The sequence below is a fragment of the Callorhinus ursinus genome, unplaced genomic scaffold (assembly GCF_003265705.2).
Source record: "Callorhinus ursinus isolate GAN/ISIS: 27379988/994484 unplaced genomic scaffold, GSC_fseal_2.0 scaffold92, whole genome shotgun sequence".
Lineage (NCBI taxonomy): Eukaryota > Metazoa > Chordata > Mammalia > Carnivora > Otariidae > Callorhinus > Callorhinus ursinus.
In genome coordinates this window covers 2221117-2236640 of record NW_027397154.1, presented here as the reverse complement: position 1 = coordinate 2236640, position 15524 = coordinate 2221117, and the positions used below count along the sequence as shown (strand labels likewise).

Sequence of the window (15524 nt, the reverse complement as noted above, 5' to 3'; positions counted from 1 at the left end):
GGGGGGGAAATCGGAGGGGGAGACGAACCATGAGAGACGATGGACTCTGAAAAACAAACTGAGGGTTTTAGAGGGGAGGGGGGTGGGTGGATGGGTTAGCCTGGTGATGGGTATTAAAGAGGGCACGTTCTGCGTGGAGCACTGGGTGTTATACGCAAACAATGAATCATGGAACACTACATTAAAAACTAATGATGTAATGTATGGTGATTAACAGAATAAAAAAATTTAAAGGAAAAAAATAAACAAAAAATAAAAAAAGGAGGGTGCCTGGGTGGCTCAGTCGTTGAGCATCTACCTTCAGCTCAGGTCATGATCCCAGGGTCCTGGAATCGAGCCTGCCGTTGGGCTCCCTGCTCAGCGGAAAGCCTGCTTCTCCCTCTCTCCCACTCCCCCTGCTTGTGTTCCCTCTCTTGCTATCTCTGTCAAATAAATAAATAAAATCTTAAATAAATAAAAATTTAAAAAAAACTAAAAATAAATTCGTATTTGTATATATGTAAAGAAATTCTCAAATGACAAAAAAAGGGACTAACAGTGATGGACTCTGAAACTAGGCAGGTGAGAAACGATGGAAAACTTTCACTGTATATCTTAGCTTTTATAAAAATCTGAACTAAACTTTTAAAAATAAACTGTTCCAGGGGCGCCTGGGTGGCTCAGATGGTTAGGCGTCTGCCTTCGGCTCAGGTCATGATCCCACGGTCCTGGGATCAAGCCCTGCATCGGGCTCCCTGCTTGGCGGGGAGCCTGCTTCTCCCTCTCCCTCTACCATTCCCTCTGCTTGTGCTCTCTCGCTCTGTCAAATAAATAAATAAAATCTTTAAAAAAATAAAAATAAAACATAAATAAACCGTTCCAACCATAACAAAATAATTCACTTATAAGAGCAAAGGTATTTGGAGTAACCTTGCTTCTAATACCATTAAAAAAAATTTTGTGGGGGCGCCTGGGTGGCTCAGTCGGTTGAGTGGCTGCCTTAGGCTCTGGTCATGATCCTGGGGTCCTGGGATCGAGCCCCACGTCCAGCTCCCTGCTCAGCAGAGAGACTGCTTCTCCCTCTCCCTGCCACTCTGCCTACCTGCGCTATCTCTCTGTCAAATAAATAAATAAAATCTTAGAAAAAAAATACTGTGATCCAAGGAGCTAAAATTAAAAACTCACTGACAGGAATCAGCTGTCATATTGTAATAATAGGGTTCCATTCAGTTTAATTTTATATTGTTTGGTTCAATATTAAAAAGCATGTGAACAGAAAAACCCAGCCTAAAATTCATAGGGATCCCAAATGGCCAAAACAGTCTTGAAAAAGAAAAGATGGGACCATGACCTGAGCTGAGGCAGATGCTTAACTGAATGAGCCACCCAGGCACCCCAATAAATAAATCTTTAAAAAAAAAAAAGATTTTATTATTAAATAATCTCTTTCCCGACATGGGGCTCGAACTTAAAATCCCAAGATCGAGTCCCACGCTCCATGAACTGAGTCAGCCAGGTGCCCCAACAATTTCTTGAATATGACACCAAAAACACAGGTAACAAAAGAAATAATAAACACAATCTTATTAAAAACTTCTATGCAGGGGCGCCTGGGTGGCTCAGTCGTTAAGCGGCTGCCTTCGGCTCAGGTCAGGATCCCAGGGTCCTGGGATGGAGCCCCGCATCGGGCTCCCTGCTCAGCGGGGAGTCTGCTTCTCCCTCTCCCACTCCCCCTTCTTGTGTTCCCTCTCTCACTGTCTCTCTCTGTCAAATAAATAAAATCTTTAAAAAAAAAAAAAAACAACTCCTTGCAGGGCGCCTGGGTGGCTCAGTTGGTTAAGCATCTGCCTGCGGCAGTGGGAAATCCGCTTCTCCCTCTGCCCTTTCTCCTGCTTGTGCTCGCTCTCTCTTGCACTCTTGGTCTCTCTCTCTCAAAAAAAATAAAATAAAATCTGGGGCACCTGGGTGGCTCAGTCGTTAAGTGTCTGCCTTCGGCTCAGGTCATGATCCCAGTGTCCTGAGACTGAGCCCCACATCGGGCTCCCTGCTCCATGGGAAGCCTGCTTCTCCCTCTCCCACTCCCCCTGCTTATGTTCCCTTCCCTCTCTCGTCGTCTCTCTCTCTCTCTCTCTCTGTCAAATAAATAATACAATCTTTAAAAAATAATAAATAAAATCTTAAAAAAAATAAAAACTGTGCATCGACACTACTAACAAAGTAAAAAGGCAACCAACAAAATGGGAGAAAATATCTGCAATTATACATGTGATAAAGGATTAATATCCAGAACTCCTACCACTCAACAACAAAAAACAACCCAATTAAAAAAATGGATGGGGGGGGGGCGGGAGGGGAATGACGACACTGGCTGGCCCGTCAGAAGAGCACAAGATTCTTTTTTTTAATTTTTTTTAAGATAATATTTATTTATTTGAGAGAGAGCGAGCACAAGTAGGCAGAGAGGCAGGCAGAGGGAGAGGGAGAGGGAGAAGCAGGCTCCTCACTGAGCAGAGGGAGAGCCCAATGTGGGGATCGATCGCAGGACCATCTTTTTTTTTTAAGATTTTATTTATTTAGGGGCGCCTGGGTGGCTCAGTCATTACGCGTATGCCTTCAGCTCAAGTCATGATCCCAGGGTCCTGGGATCGACCCCACGTTGGGCTTCCTGCTCAGCGGGAGTCTGCTTCTCCCTCTCCCACTCCCCCTGTTTGTGCTGTCTCTCTGTCAAATAAATAAAATCTTTAAAAAAAGATTTTATTTATTTGAATGAGAGAACATAAGCCGAGGGGAGGGGCAGCGGGAAGGGGAGGGGGGGAGAGAGAGAAGCAGACTCCTTGCTGAGCGGGAAGCCCAACGTGGGTCTCTATCCCAGGATCAGGAGCTCATGACCTGAGCCAAAACCAGACAGACACTTAACCGACTGGGCCACCCAGGAGCCCCAAAGCATGAGATTTTTGATCTTGGGGTCATGAGTTTCAGCCCCATGTTGGGTGTAGAGATTATTTAAAAATAAACACACCAAAAAAAAAAAAAAAGGCATGGTCTTGAATAGACATTTCTCCAAAGAAATATACAAATGACCAATAAGCACATGAAAAGATGCTCAAAGTCTCTCATCATTAGAGAAATGCAAATCAAAACCACAATGAGATACCACTTCACACCAGTTCGGATGGCTTTTATAAAAGCAAATAAACAGAAAATAAAGTATTGGTAAGGACACAGAGAAGTTGGGACTCCTGCATTGCTGGTGGGATTACAAATGGTACAGTCACTGTAGAAAACAGTATGGTGGGTCCTCAAAAAATGAAACACAGAATTATCATATGATCCAGCAATTCCAACTCTGGGTATATACCCAAAAGAACTGAAAGCAATGACTTAAACAGATATCTATACACTAATGTATACAGCAGCATTATTCACAACAGCCAAGAGGTAGAAACAACCCAAGTATCCACTGACAGATAAAAAGATACAACGTGGTTAAAAAAATAAAGATAAAAGCTACATAAGTGGGATATTATTCAGCCTTAAAAAAGGAATGAAATTCTAGGGTACCTGGCTGGCCCAGTCAGAAGAGCATGTGACTCCTGATCTTGGGGTCATGAGTTCCAGTTCCACAGTGGGTATAGAGATTACTTAAAAAAATAAATAATAAAAAACTAAAAAAAAAAAAAAAGGAAATTCTAACACACACTACAAAATATGGATGAACCTTGAAAACTTTATGCTAAGTGAAGTGAGCCAGACATAAACGGACAAATATTGTATGATTCCACTTATATGAAGTACCTAAAGTAGTCAACTGTGCAGAGACAGAAAGCAGAATGGTGGCAAGGGGACTGGGCATGGGGGGGATTGGGGATTGGAGAGTTGCTGGTTTTTCTGTTTGTCTGAAGCTCCATGCCTAGTGTGGAACTCATCGCAGGGCTCGAACTCATCACCCTGAGATCAAGACCCGGGCCGAAATCAAGAATCGGACACTGAACTGACTGAGCCACCCAGGCGCCTCTATTTTTTAATAGGTACAGAGTTTCAGTTTGGGAAGATGAAGAAGTTGTGGAGACGGATAGTGGTGATGGCTGCACAACAATGAGAACGTACACACTGTATACAGTACGTATACAGTATACATTACAATGGATACAGTAATGCTGCTGAACTGTATACTTAAAAATGGTTAAAATGGTAAATTTATGTATATCTGACCACAGACTATATGCTAAATTTACCATGATCTTTTAAAAGAATGTCTAACATTTACTGAGTAATTACTATCTGCAAGGTACAGAAAAATTAAGTAATAGGTCTTAAAACTGCTAGTAAGCAGTGGAGTAGAAATTTGAACCCAGGACTTTGGACTGCAGAGCTATACTTTTAATCATTATAATGACTAAAGGGTATTCTAGTTTAACCAAGGAAAGAAAGCTTTCCTGTAACTAAGTGAAAAATACCCACCAAGAGTAGTAGCAATACTAGACTATTCTCTCATATCCAGACAGCGGAATTCAATTTATGCATAACACTGAGAATGGCTGATTCGGGGGCAGGGGTTGGGGGGACCACAGCAGAGCCTTCCAGAACAAGCAAAAGCTAAAGTAGCACAGTCTAGGCAGCACACCGAGATGTGCTAAGCAGTCCTGGTAACAACAAAATTAAAATCACAACTTCCAAAGGCTTCTTCAGTTAATTTATAAAGCTATAAATCAATGACTAAAAAATCTCACTATCGAGTCGCCTGGGTGGCTCATTCAGTTAAGCGTCTGCCTTCGGCTCAGGTCACGATCCCAGGGTCCTGGGATGGAGCCCTGTGTGGGGCTCCCTGCTTAGTGGGAAGTCTGCTTCTCCTACTTCCTCTGCCCCTCTCCCCGCGTGCACTCACGTACTCTCTCTCTCTCTCTCAAATAAATCTTTAAAAAAACCCAAAACTACAGCTCATAACAGGTCGCACCTAATTAAGACCTGTAGTACATCATTAGATCTCAGAAATTTTTACACCCCTACTTACGCTACAATGGTCTTATTCCCTTGAATTCTCAAGGTTTTTAAAAAATGCAGCACTTGGGGCGCCTGGGTGGCTCAGTGGGTTAGGCGGCTGCCTTCGGCTCGGGTCATGATCCCAGGGTCCTGGGATCGAGCCCTGCGTCAGGCTCCCTGCTCGGCAGGAAGCCTGCTTCTCCCTCTCCCTCTGCCTGCCTCTCTGCCTACTTGTTCTCTCTCTGTATCTCTCTGCCAAACAAATAAAATCTTTAAAAAAAAAATGCAGCACTTATTTTTAAGATGTTTCTGTCCTCTGCAAAACACAGCTATTAAAGATCTTTCTCCAGTCACCCATATTCCTTGAAACCTTTTAGTTCAATACTAATGCATTATACAGAATTTAGATGGGAAACAGCTCTCCAAGCAGAAGGTGAAGAGTTAAAAATGAAGGCTAATGAAAATTTAGTACTGGCTCTTAGTGCAATAAGAGACCAATATTCTAGTTTCCACTCATTTAGCACAAAATACCTGGACTTAAAATACTCTAAAAAAAACAAACAAACAAAACTGGGGCGCCTGGGTGGCTCAGTCGTTAAGTGTCTGCCTTTGGCCCAGGTCATGATCCCAGGGTCCTGGGATCGAGCCCCGCATCGCAACGGGCTCCATGCTCAGGAGGAAGACTGCTTCTCCCTCCCCCACTCCCCCTGCTTGTGTTTGTTCCCTTCTCACTGTGTCTCTGTCAAATAAATAAAATTTTAAAAAATAAATAAAAATAAATTTCAAAAATTAAAAAAACAAAACTTTCACATTTATAATGCACTCAGCTGTGGAACTGAGCATTCTTTACTACCTCAATTACAAAATAAGAAAAGAACAGCATCAGAGTAACATACTAATTTATTCACGGACACTTATTATAAGCCCAAATCTAGTATATGGAAAGAGTAGCATGCTACTCACATCAACTTTTCATTGAAGATAATACAGGGTCTTCTAGCCACCCTGTCCAGGGCAACAGGAATACACAAGACCAATTACTTCAATCTTTTTTATAGCAATGCAGCAACCTAGCCATATAAATGTTAAAGAATGATTAGAAAACTGCCCATCCCTCCAAAAAGTATTATCCCATTGGGGAAAGGTTTTCAATATTTTCACTGGTAGCTCAAACTTTACGATAAAAGTTTGAAATTCAGGGGTGAACACCATTCAGGTAACCTTTATGCCTTTAAACAATTTCTCCAAGTTTTGTTTTGTTTTTTAAAGATTTTATTTATTTGACAGAGAGAGACACAGCGAGAGAGGGAACACAAGCAGGGGGAGTGGGAGAGGGAGAAGCGGGCTTCCCGCCGAGCAGGGAGCCCGATGCGGGGCTCGATCCCAGGACCCTGGGATCACGACCTGAGCTGAAGGCAGACGCTTAACGACTGAGCTACCCAGGCGCCCCTTGTTTTAATTTCAAGACCAGCATACCACCTTCAAAGGACTGGAAACCAAAGGTATTGCTCCTTCTCTCCTCAGAGCCCCAGATCCCTCTGCATGCCTCACAGTCGAAATGATGGGCCTTATGGATTCCCTAGTGTGGTACTAACATCTTCAGAGAAAGGAAAGGCTTTTGTTCTTGGCTCCAAAGTTTCTGTTTACTTACAAAGTTGCAACTTCACTCTCCTGCTTCTAGCACATTGGATTAAAGATGGCGGGGGCAGCAGCTCAATTATCCTCCTGGGAATTCATTTGAAGTCAGGGCCAAGTTGGATGAGCTATGCCATTTGCCTTAGAAGATTCATGGGGGGGGGGGGGGGGAATGGCAGCCTCCCTACCAGTGAAGTTTCTAAAAAATAGCTTAATGCCACCATTCTAGTTCTCTGGAAAACCAGCACACAAAAGCAATCAATTCCCTCATTCCAGAGTGACAACCCTTAAAAAACTTTCAACTCAAAGAGAAAAGCAGAATAGCAAAGCGCAGTAATCTCAAAGCATTGAGATCACTAATACCTTAAGAAGCTCTTTCATGGTCAAATAATCGTGAGAACCTCTGCAAAATTTAGCCATTCTTTTACCACTCCCAACGTACACGTATATTTAGACACGCAAGGCTCTAAGAAGTCATGCCGTAAAGAAATCTGCCTTAACTTAATTTAGCCCAGAATTTTTCAAAACGCTATTTGACCACATAACTTTTTTCACATAAGACCTATTAATGGGGGGGGGGGCGCCTGGGTGGCTCAGTTGTTAAGCGTCTGCCTTTGGCTCAAGGTCATGATCCCAGTGTCCTGGGATCGAGCCCCGCATCGGGCTCCCTGCTAGGAGGGAAGCCTGCTTCTCCCTCTCCCACTCCCCCTGCTTGTGTTCCCTCTCTAGCTGTCTCTCTCTCTGTCAAATAAATAAATAAAATCTTAAAAAAAAAAAAAAAGACGTATTAATGGGCACCTGGGTGACTCAGTTGGTTGGGCAACTGTCTTCGGCTCAGGTCATGATCCCAGGGTCTTGGGATAGAGCCCCACATCGGGCTCCCTGCTGTGTGTGTGTGTGGGGGGGGGAACCTGCTTCTTCTGCTCCGTCTGCCCGCCGCTCCCCCTGCTTGTGACCTATTAATACTATTCTATTTCTTATTTGGTTGGGTTTTGTTTTTGTCTTTTTAGAGCAAAATAAAACTACGAGAAATGTTAGGAGAATGGTGTAAGATCACAACTTTTCAGGTCAGGCAGAGTTGTTACATACTGGATTCCAGCAAAATGACACTATCTCTGGGAACTGCGCTTTCTCATCTGTAGAATGGTCATAATGTCTCCCCCACAAAGTTACCGTAAGAATTAAAATAGTACGAAGCCTTACACAAAGAAAGTGCTCAAAAAATGAGTTTACACTTAAAAAATTCCTTTTAAGGGGCACCCGGGTGGCACAGTCAGTTAAGCATCCAACTCTTGGTTTCAGCTCAGGTCATGATCTCAGGGTCCTGAGATCAAGCCCTGCACTGGGCTCCACACTCAGCATGAAGTCTGCTAGAGTTTCTCTCTCCCTCTGGCCGTCCTACTTGTGCACACGCTCTCTCCAATAAACAAATCTTTACAGAAAATTAAAAATTCCTTTTAGGTTCTCAAAGTCGCAAAAATGCAATAAAAAAAAAATCTGAGGGGGCGTCTGGGTGGCTCAGTGGGTTAAGTGTCTGCCCTCAGCTCAGGTCATGGTCTCAGGGTCCTGGGATCCAACCCCACATAGGGCTCCCTGCTTCTCCCTCTCCCTCTGCTCCTCTTCCCCCGCCCCAGCTTGTGCTTGCTTGCTCTCTCCCAAATAAATAAAATCTTTTTAAAAAATCTGAGAAAAAACTACAGAATTCATGACTGAGACACTCCTTGAGAAGGGTAACTTCCCAGGATTTTGCAACCTTTTTTATCCACTGGGATACTGGGAAAGTCTTTAAATCTTCCACATTTAAGGTGAGATACGGGAGTACATCACACATACTGATGAAAATGGCTATGAACAGAACACATGTTGCAGAAGAGTATTTTATGGCTTCAATGATAAAAAAAGGGGGGCCTCATTTCAGTATGAACAAGAAAAAAGGAGTTGTGAGGGAAGCTTAGCTTGTGTCAGCACATAATAATTAACAATTGTACAGTGCTGTACAGTTTATAAAGCACCTTTATATGTATAGCCTCATTTGACTGACACAGAAATCTAGTGAAAGAGATAAAGCAGTTCTTGATCCCCCTTTCTAAGGTGTGGGAACTATGGCTTGAAGGCTTCAAAGGACTAAGCCAAGGTCACACAGATGATAAACGGCAGAGCAAGGACTCCAACCCTGTTCTTCTGCCCTGAAACATAACAAAAGGGGCACCTTCTAAATGTATGCAACGTTTTCTCATATTCATATCTTTAGTATCTTTCAGATGACAGGCACCATGCTAGGCACTGGAGACACAACAGTAAAAAGACATGGTATCTTTCAGGATGTTTACAGACCACTGGGGGAGACAATATTTATAGAGTGAGATCAAGGAAGAAAGCAAATCTAAGTCTCTCTGGGAAAGGCAGGAGAAGGCTTCCCAGAAAGTAGCATTTGAGATGAGACCTGGAAGCTGATCTAGGAACTAGAACTGTATCTGCTCATGTATAAACTATACGGGAGAAATGTAAGGCCGGACAGAAACGCAAAGGCCGAGATTACAGGGCCTGAGTATTATGCAAAGCTTAAATTTTACCTTTCTATGATAGAAAACTATTGAATACTTTTGAGAAAGGCCAAGAGAATAATCAGATCTCTATTCAGACCATTTTGAAGCCAATATGACTGAGAGTTTAAAAGGCAACAAAACTAAAAACAAAGAGAACTATAAGAGATCCCAGCAACCTCCCAAATAAGAGTGGTAGGCCTGAAGCAGGAGACCAGCAAAAAAGACAGAGAGGCGCTGGTTCAGAAATATTTAGAAAGTAATAGATAAAGAGAGAACTGACAATGGTGCTCCCATTTCTGGCTTAGGTGACTCAGTGAATCACAGAAGGGGAGCCGATGATGAAAATGCTGAGTGTGAGGTACCAATGGAATACAGAAGTGGGTATGTCCAGCACACAGTAGAAAACAGGAACCGAGGGAGTTTAGGAGAGATGTGATAATCTACGTGAATACATGAAGGTTTTTTTGAATAACAAGTGTTATTTACCATTTCAATGGGAAGGCAATAATTTTATCATCATAATTTGTATGATGCTTCAAAATTCACACTTTAAAATCCCGTATTATGCTAATCACATTTCCTACTTTTGTTATAAACAATCATGAGATTAGGAAAACAGTTATTATTCTTATTCGATCAACAAATATTTATTATTAACTACATATCAAGTACTGTATCAGCCATTAAAACACCAAAACAAATCCATGCCTTTGTGGACCTTGTACCATAGGAGGGGAACCAATAAGCAATAAACATTAAAAAAAAGGGGGGGGTGGGGCCTGGCTGGCCCAGTTGGAGGAGCATGCAACTCTTGGTCTCAGGGTCATGAGTTTGAGCCCCACGCTGGGTATAGAGATTACTTAAATAAATAAACTTTTTTAAAAAGGCAATAAAAGTCAATCAGAGAAAGACAATTATCATATGGTTTCACTCAAGAAACAGTGCAGAGAATCACAGGGGAAGGGAGGGAAAATTGAATGGGAAGTAAACAGAGAGGGAGGGAGACAAACCATGAGACTCTTAACTACAGGAAACACACTGAGGGCTGCTGGAGGGGAGGTGGGTGGGGGCTGGGGTAATTGGGTGACGGGCATTAAAGAAGGCACGTGATGCGATGAGCACCGGGTGTTATATACGACTCATAAATTATTGAACTGTACATCTGAAACTAATGAGGTACTATAAGTCGGCTAATTGAATTTAAATTAAAAAAGCAATAAATGTAATAAATATGTTATAAGCACTGTAAAAAAAGAAAACAGAGCATGGAAAAATCAGGACTGAGAGGTGGGAGTTGAAGGCACAGTTTTAAGAGATCTCACTGAAAAGGTGACTTAAGCAAAGACTTGAAGGTAAAGAAATTAATCATTTGTATTATCACTGTGGGAAAAACTAGCTCTTTCCCACTAGAGGGAAGAGCTAGTGCAAAGGTCCTAAGATAAAGAGTGTGACTGATGCATTTAAGAAACAAGTCAAGGTGGCTGCAATGGAGTGAGCAAGAAGAAGGATGACAGAGATCAACAGAGAAGGGTGGGGAACTGCAGGTCTTGCAAGACCCTACAGGCCACTGTTAAGAACAGACTTTCACTCTGAGAGAAATGGGAATTTAAAAATCAGGAGCCTTATGAGGGTGGGTAGGATGGGGGAAAAATATTAGAAGCCTTATCCAAAATCATAGCTAATAAATGGCAAAACTAGGATTTGACTCAGGATTTCTAGATTCTCTACACCTGTGTTCTACTAGTCCACTTGGCCACTTAAGAGTCCTACAACCTCCCTCCCCGGAAGTCTGAATTTAAACGCTCTCAAAGAGCTAACTCTGTAAATATGTTCTAGGTAAGAGATGCACTAACTCTCTGTTTAACATTTCTAATCCCTCACAACTATAAGAGAATTTATTAATTCTGATGTCTAATCTAAATCCCACTGACATTCCGGCCTATATTTTGGGTAATTCAAAATTCCACCTTCCCGCAAAACGAGACAAGATCAAGAGAGCTTTGATCAGGAGGTTTAAAGCATGACTTTCACGTTCATGTAATGGTAACCTGAATTATTTAAAAAATGTATACCATTCAGATGTGAAAAGCAAAAAGAGAATGTCTCAGGAATGTGGAGGTATTGTCATTTTTGTTAATACTTTACTAGTATTAATAACAATTAAAAATTTAGATGTTGTCAAAGAAGTTTCTGCGGTTACTATCACTTTAACGTCTGGGATTTGACCAGTTTCATACCTCAAAAGTAACAAAATATGTGTTCTTATTCATCTGTTGCTTTTGGTAGTATAACCCCAACCTCCTGTAGTTTCTTGCCAGTTAATGGCAATTTAAGGCAACGATAAAGATTAGCGGATTTTGAGGGACACACCATCTACGAAGTAGACAAGCTTAACTCTTTAATGACCCTGGGTCACTCCTTTCCTACTGAATGAATTCAAAACCACATAGGAATATTTCAAATACCCCTGAGAGGAAAAAATGGAACATGAAGAGGGAGCATTTCAAATCAGATCTATTCTCCAATGCTTTCATCATTACTCCACAAGCACAGGAGTCTCTCTGCCTCATGGACTCTGGAGCCCCCAGGATCCCCAACCAGTACCTACAGAAAGTGTCACAGGGATACTGAGGATAAACCAAACAATACAGCTAACAGAAGGTTTCCCCCTAAAAGGCACACCGTTTCAACAAAAACCGAACTTCCTTATGTATCTTTTCCCAAGCTTAGCCAATGCAGGGGAACTGCAACTTTGTGTGGCATTGTCTGATAGGTTGGATCTTTTCCTGAGCAAGAAATGGACGGCCTTACGCTGTCTAGCCCTGGCGGGCTACATTTAGAGTCAATCTGGGTGTGTCTTTTTTTTTTTTTTTTCCCTCCCCTCCCCTCCAAACCGATTCAGAAAATGCCTGGCTATTGTGCCTTGATACATGATGATGCACGGCTTTAAGTACCGTAAAAGGTCTAGGAAAGAAAATTCCTTGGTCCTAGTTAAGGGGGTCAAATCTTACACTTTCTCTAGCAGTTGTTTTAATCAAACAACACAAGCATTCTGAGTGCAGAGGGGCTGCTTGTTAACATGCTTATCCCAATGGGTTGGCTGACATGGAACATACTCCAGAGTCTAGAAACCAGGACAGCACAATGCTGTTCCCCTACACATGCACCTCCAGCTCGGTGGGTGGGGAAGATAAGGAAGAAACAGTACATTGAAGCAAGAGGCCTGGTTTACATACAACATACTGTTGAAAGCTAGGATGAATCCAGGGGTCCCAGTATTCCATCAGGATACTGTTACTGACAGTGACACCCTCCTCCCACCCCCACTCTGCTGTTCTGTAACCAAAATCCAACCTGAAGGTCTGGCCAGGCCAAGCCAGGGAACGAAAGAAAAAAAAAAAAAAAAAAAGGATGGGGGGGGGATTGGAAACATTCGTCCAAGAAAGAAAGAAAAACAGAAAGGAGGCAGCATACAGGCTTTTGAATATACTTTAAAAGACTATGAGGTTCAGAAAAAAATTTTCACATCTTCCCTCCCAACACCCCTGACCTTATGCTAACTAAACACAGCAGTAAAAGTTACTGCCAGAACTCAGACTTGAAGGGCTGATCAGGGAACCTGGTCAACACCGTTCCTAGACAAGTATTTGAGTGCAGCCTCTATTCCGACCCTTTTCGGACTGCCTCTAAACAGGAAGTTAACAGACATCACACACAGGGGAGGCAAACCACACTGTCATAAAGATGGATGCTGCTGTCAGCTACAAATTCCTCTCACTTCATCGAAAGTGTTCTCTAAGTAAGCAGGACAAAAGTCCATAAGCCTCACCTCTTCTCAAACTGGGTCACTCAGCCTACAGGTCTGGCCTTCTGATTCCTACTGATGAATATTTATCTGCTCCATTCCTTACCACGAGGACTACAACTGCCTCTAGACTAAAAAATTATACTCTAAAAATGGAAGACAGCACTCCCGGATCCGTACTCCCACTAACTCATTATTCATACAACCTACCTGTTAAAAAAGCCCAAGGAAAGACTATCCTGGACGCAGTCCATCCCCAAAAAGAGACTAGGTATCAGTTACAAAAAAAGCAGTTATTTCCAAAAGATGCGGGCCTTCCTTTAAAATATATCGAGGCCCTCCACAGCACCACCTTTAGTAGCTCCAGGACTAGCCTCCTTACCAATCAAGCACAGACAGAAATGTTGCTCTAGAACAATACTCCATCAGGATCACTCTGACACTAACAATATGAGTCAGACCTCAAGGAAGAGTTTAGGTCAGTGCATCAAAGAAAAAGCAAAAGTCTGCTTAATCTCCAACATATAGGCACGCTGCCGCCAGAAAACAATCAGAAATCAGTGAACGGGGAGTGGGGCTAGACGACTGGAGAAGTGAGAGGGAAGATTTCACTTTGAATTACATGCACGCGCCATCTACCCCAAAACTAAATTTTTATACATAAAAATGTTTCAAAAACTCAAAAGCACCAGCTCTTCAACAGGGATCCGGGAGACCTGCCTTTACTCCAGCTGCTGCCAGTCCGAATCTCTGCTGCAGTCTGGCCTGAAAGCAACTGCTCTTCTCCTTTGCTGAAACACAGTAAGCGTCTCCCAGCTCTCTCTCACACGCACACAAAAGCCCTCCAATTAATCATTTATCGGAAATGAGAAAACTCGTTCTGCGGAGGCTACCTGACTCTCCGGGTGACAGCAGAAGAAAAGGCCGCCGGCTGGCTCGGCTAACCGGCACATGCCACCCACCCACCAACGCCTCCACGTCCGCGCCAGCCCCAGGAGCTAACGTCGCGCGCCCGCTGGGGGAAGAGTCCGAAGACGCGAGCACGCCTTTACGCGGGGGGCCAGCTGGTCCCGGGCCGGCGAACGGCACCCGCAGCAGGGGCTCGCTCCTCGGCGTCACTGCGAGCAGACAGGCAGAAAGTACTCCAAGTCCCGCTCCGCTCCGGGAAGGGCCAGTCCCAGCGGCGCCGACCCCCGGGCACTGAGCTGGGAGGCGCATCCAGGGCGCCCCGGAAGCCCCGCCGAGGAGAGGGGCGCTGGGGTCGCTCGGAAGAGGGGCACCCACCCAGGCGGAGACCCTTCCCTTCTCCGACGGGAGGGCGGCGGCATAAAGGGGCACGGCTCCGCGCGCCCGAGCCCTTCTAAATAGAAAGAATCCCCCCGCGCTGCCTTCACCCGAAGGACCCCCCGCGGGTCCCGGCGGCCGGCGGAGCGGGGACCGCGCGCGGGGAGCGGCCCCCATGCCCCCGAGGGCACCCCCGGGGGCGGAGAGACTGGGGGGGGCGCTAGAGAGGAGCCGAGGGGAGCATGGCGGGCGGGAGGCAGGGAGTGGAAGCGGGGATGGCGGGGGAACCGGGGCGCGCGGGAGGGGAGAAAGAGTAAAAGCAGAAGGAACGGAGGGACGCGAGGCGGGGGCGCGCGAGGCCGAAGGGAAAGGCCGGGGAGCGCGCGCGCGGGGCGGGGGAGGGGACGAGGTGAGGGGAGCGCGAGGCGGGGGCGCGCGGGGCCGGGCGGGGGAGGGGGACGCGAGGCGGGGGCGCGCGGGCGGGCGTCGGCTCGCGGGCGCTTCCCCTCCCCCGCCCTCCACCTTTCCCTTCCCCCACCTCCGCCACCGCCGCCTCCTCCCGGCTCCCTCCCGTCCTCGCTGCTCGCCGCCCCCGGGCGGGCGGGCGGCCAGGCGGGCCTAGGCCAAAGCTCCTCACCTGGCGGTGGCGGTGTTAACTCCCGGCGAGCTCGCCTCCTCAGGCGGCGGCGGAGGCGTCGAAAAAGGGAGGTGACGGCACAGTGGGTTCCGGGCCCCGCCGACGGGAGCGGGGGCGGGGGTGGGGGAGGGGGGCGGGCCGGACCGGGGCGGGCGGGCGGAGCAGACACTGCGGTACAGACGGGGGGCAGCGGCGGCGGCGGCGGCGGCTGCACCGGCGGCGGCACCACACAAACAAGGACGCTGATTGGGCAGCTGCCAAGCGCCTCGGCTCCGCCTTCCCCACACGCCACGACGCCCATTGGGCGACCTCAGCCGGCCTCCCCGCCCTCTTCTTCTCGGCCACACCAATAGGAGGCGGGATGCCGGGACTACACCCCACCCTTGAAGAGTGAGTGGCTGGAGTAGTGATGATTGGCGTTCACAATACCCAATCCTAAGCGGAGGAGGGGGATGGTCTAGCGGGGGCGCGTTAATGGGTACCTCGGCCAGTCCCAGACACATCCGGGTCTTCAGCAGCCCATTAAGTGTCGGGGGTCAAAAAATCGCTTCAGGCTGCAACTTTACCTTAGAGACGTTTTGGTCCCCAGGCAGCCGCCGTACCCCAGTCTCCCCAAACCGGGATTCCCTCTCCGCCCGCTCTCATTCTTCCGACTCCA

The 15524-nt window shown here is 45.8% G+C and overlaps 1 protein-coding gene across 4 annotated transcripts in view; it reads right to left on the bottom strand.

Annotated features, from left to right (window-relative positions):
• Positions 1 to 15498, bottom strand: part of GATAD2B (GATA zinc finger domain containing 2B) — a 92544-nt gene extending 77046 nt beyond the window's left edge. Inside the window, exon 1 of one of the 4 annotated variants that reach the window (XM_025858750.2) lies at positions 15433 to 15498. The gene's annotated coding sequence lies outside the window, so the exon portion shown is untranslated. Of the gene's footprint in view, positions 1 to 14866; positions 15088 to 15432 lie in introns of those variants that run through there. The other 3 variants (XM_025858748.2, XM_073888699.1, XM_073888700.1) reach the window with 3 other exon arrangements.
• Between the last annotated feature and the right edge of the window lie 26 nt (positions 15499 to 15524).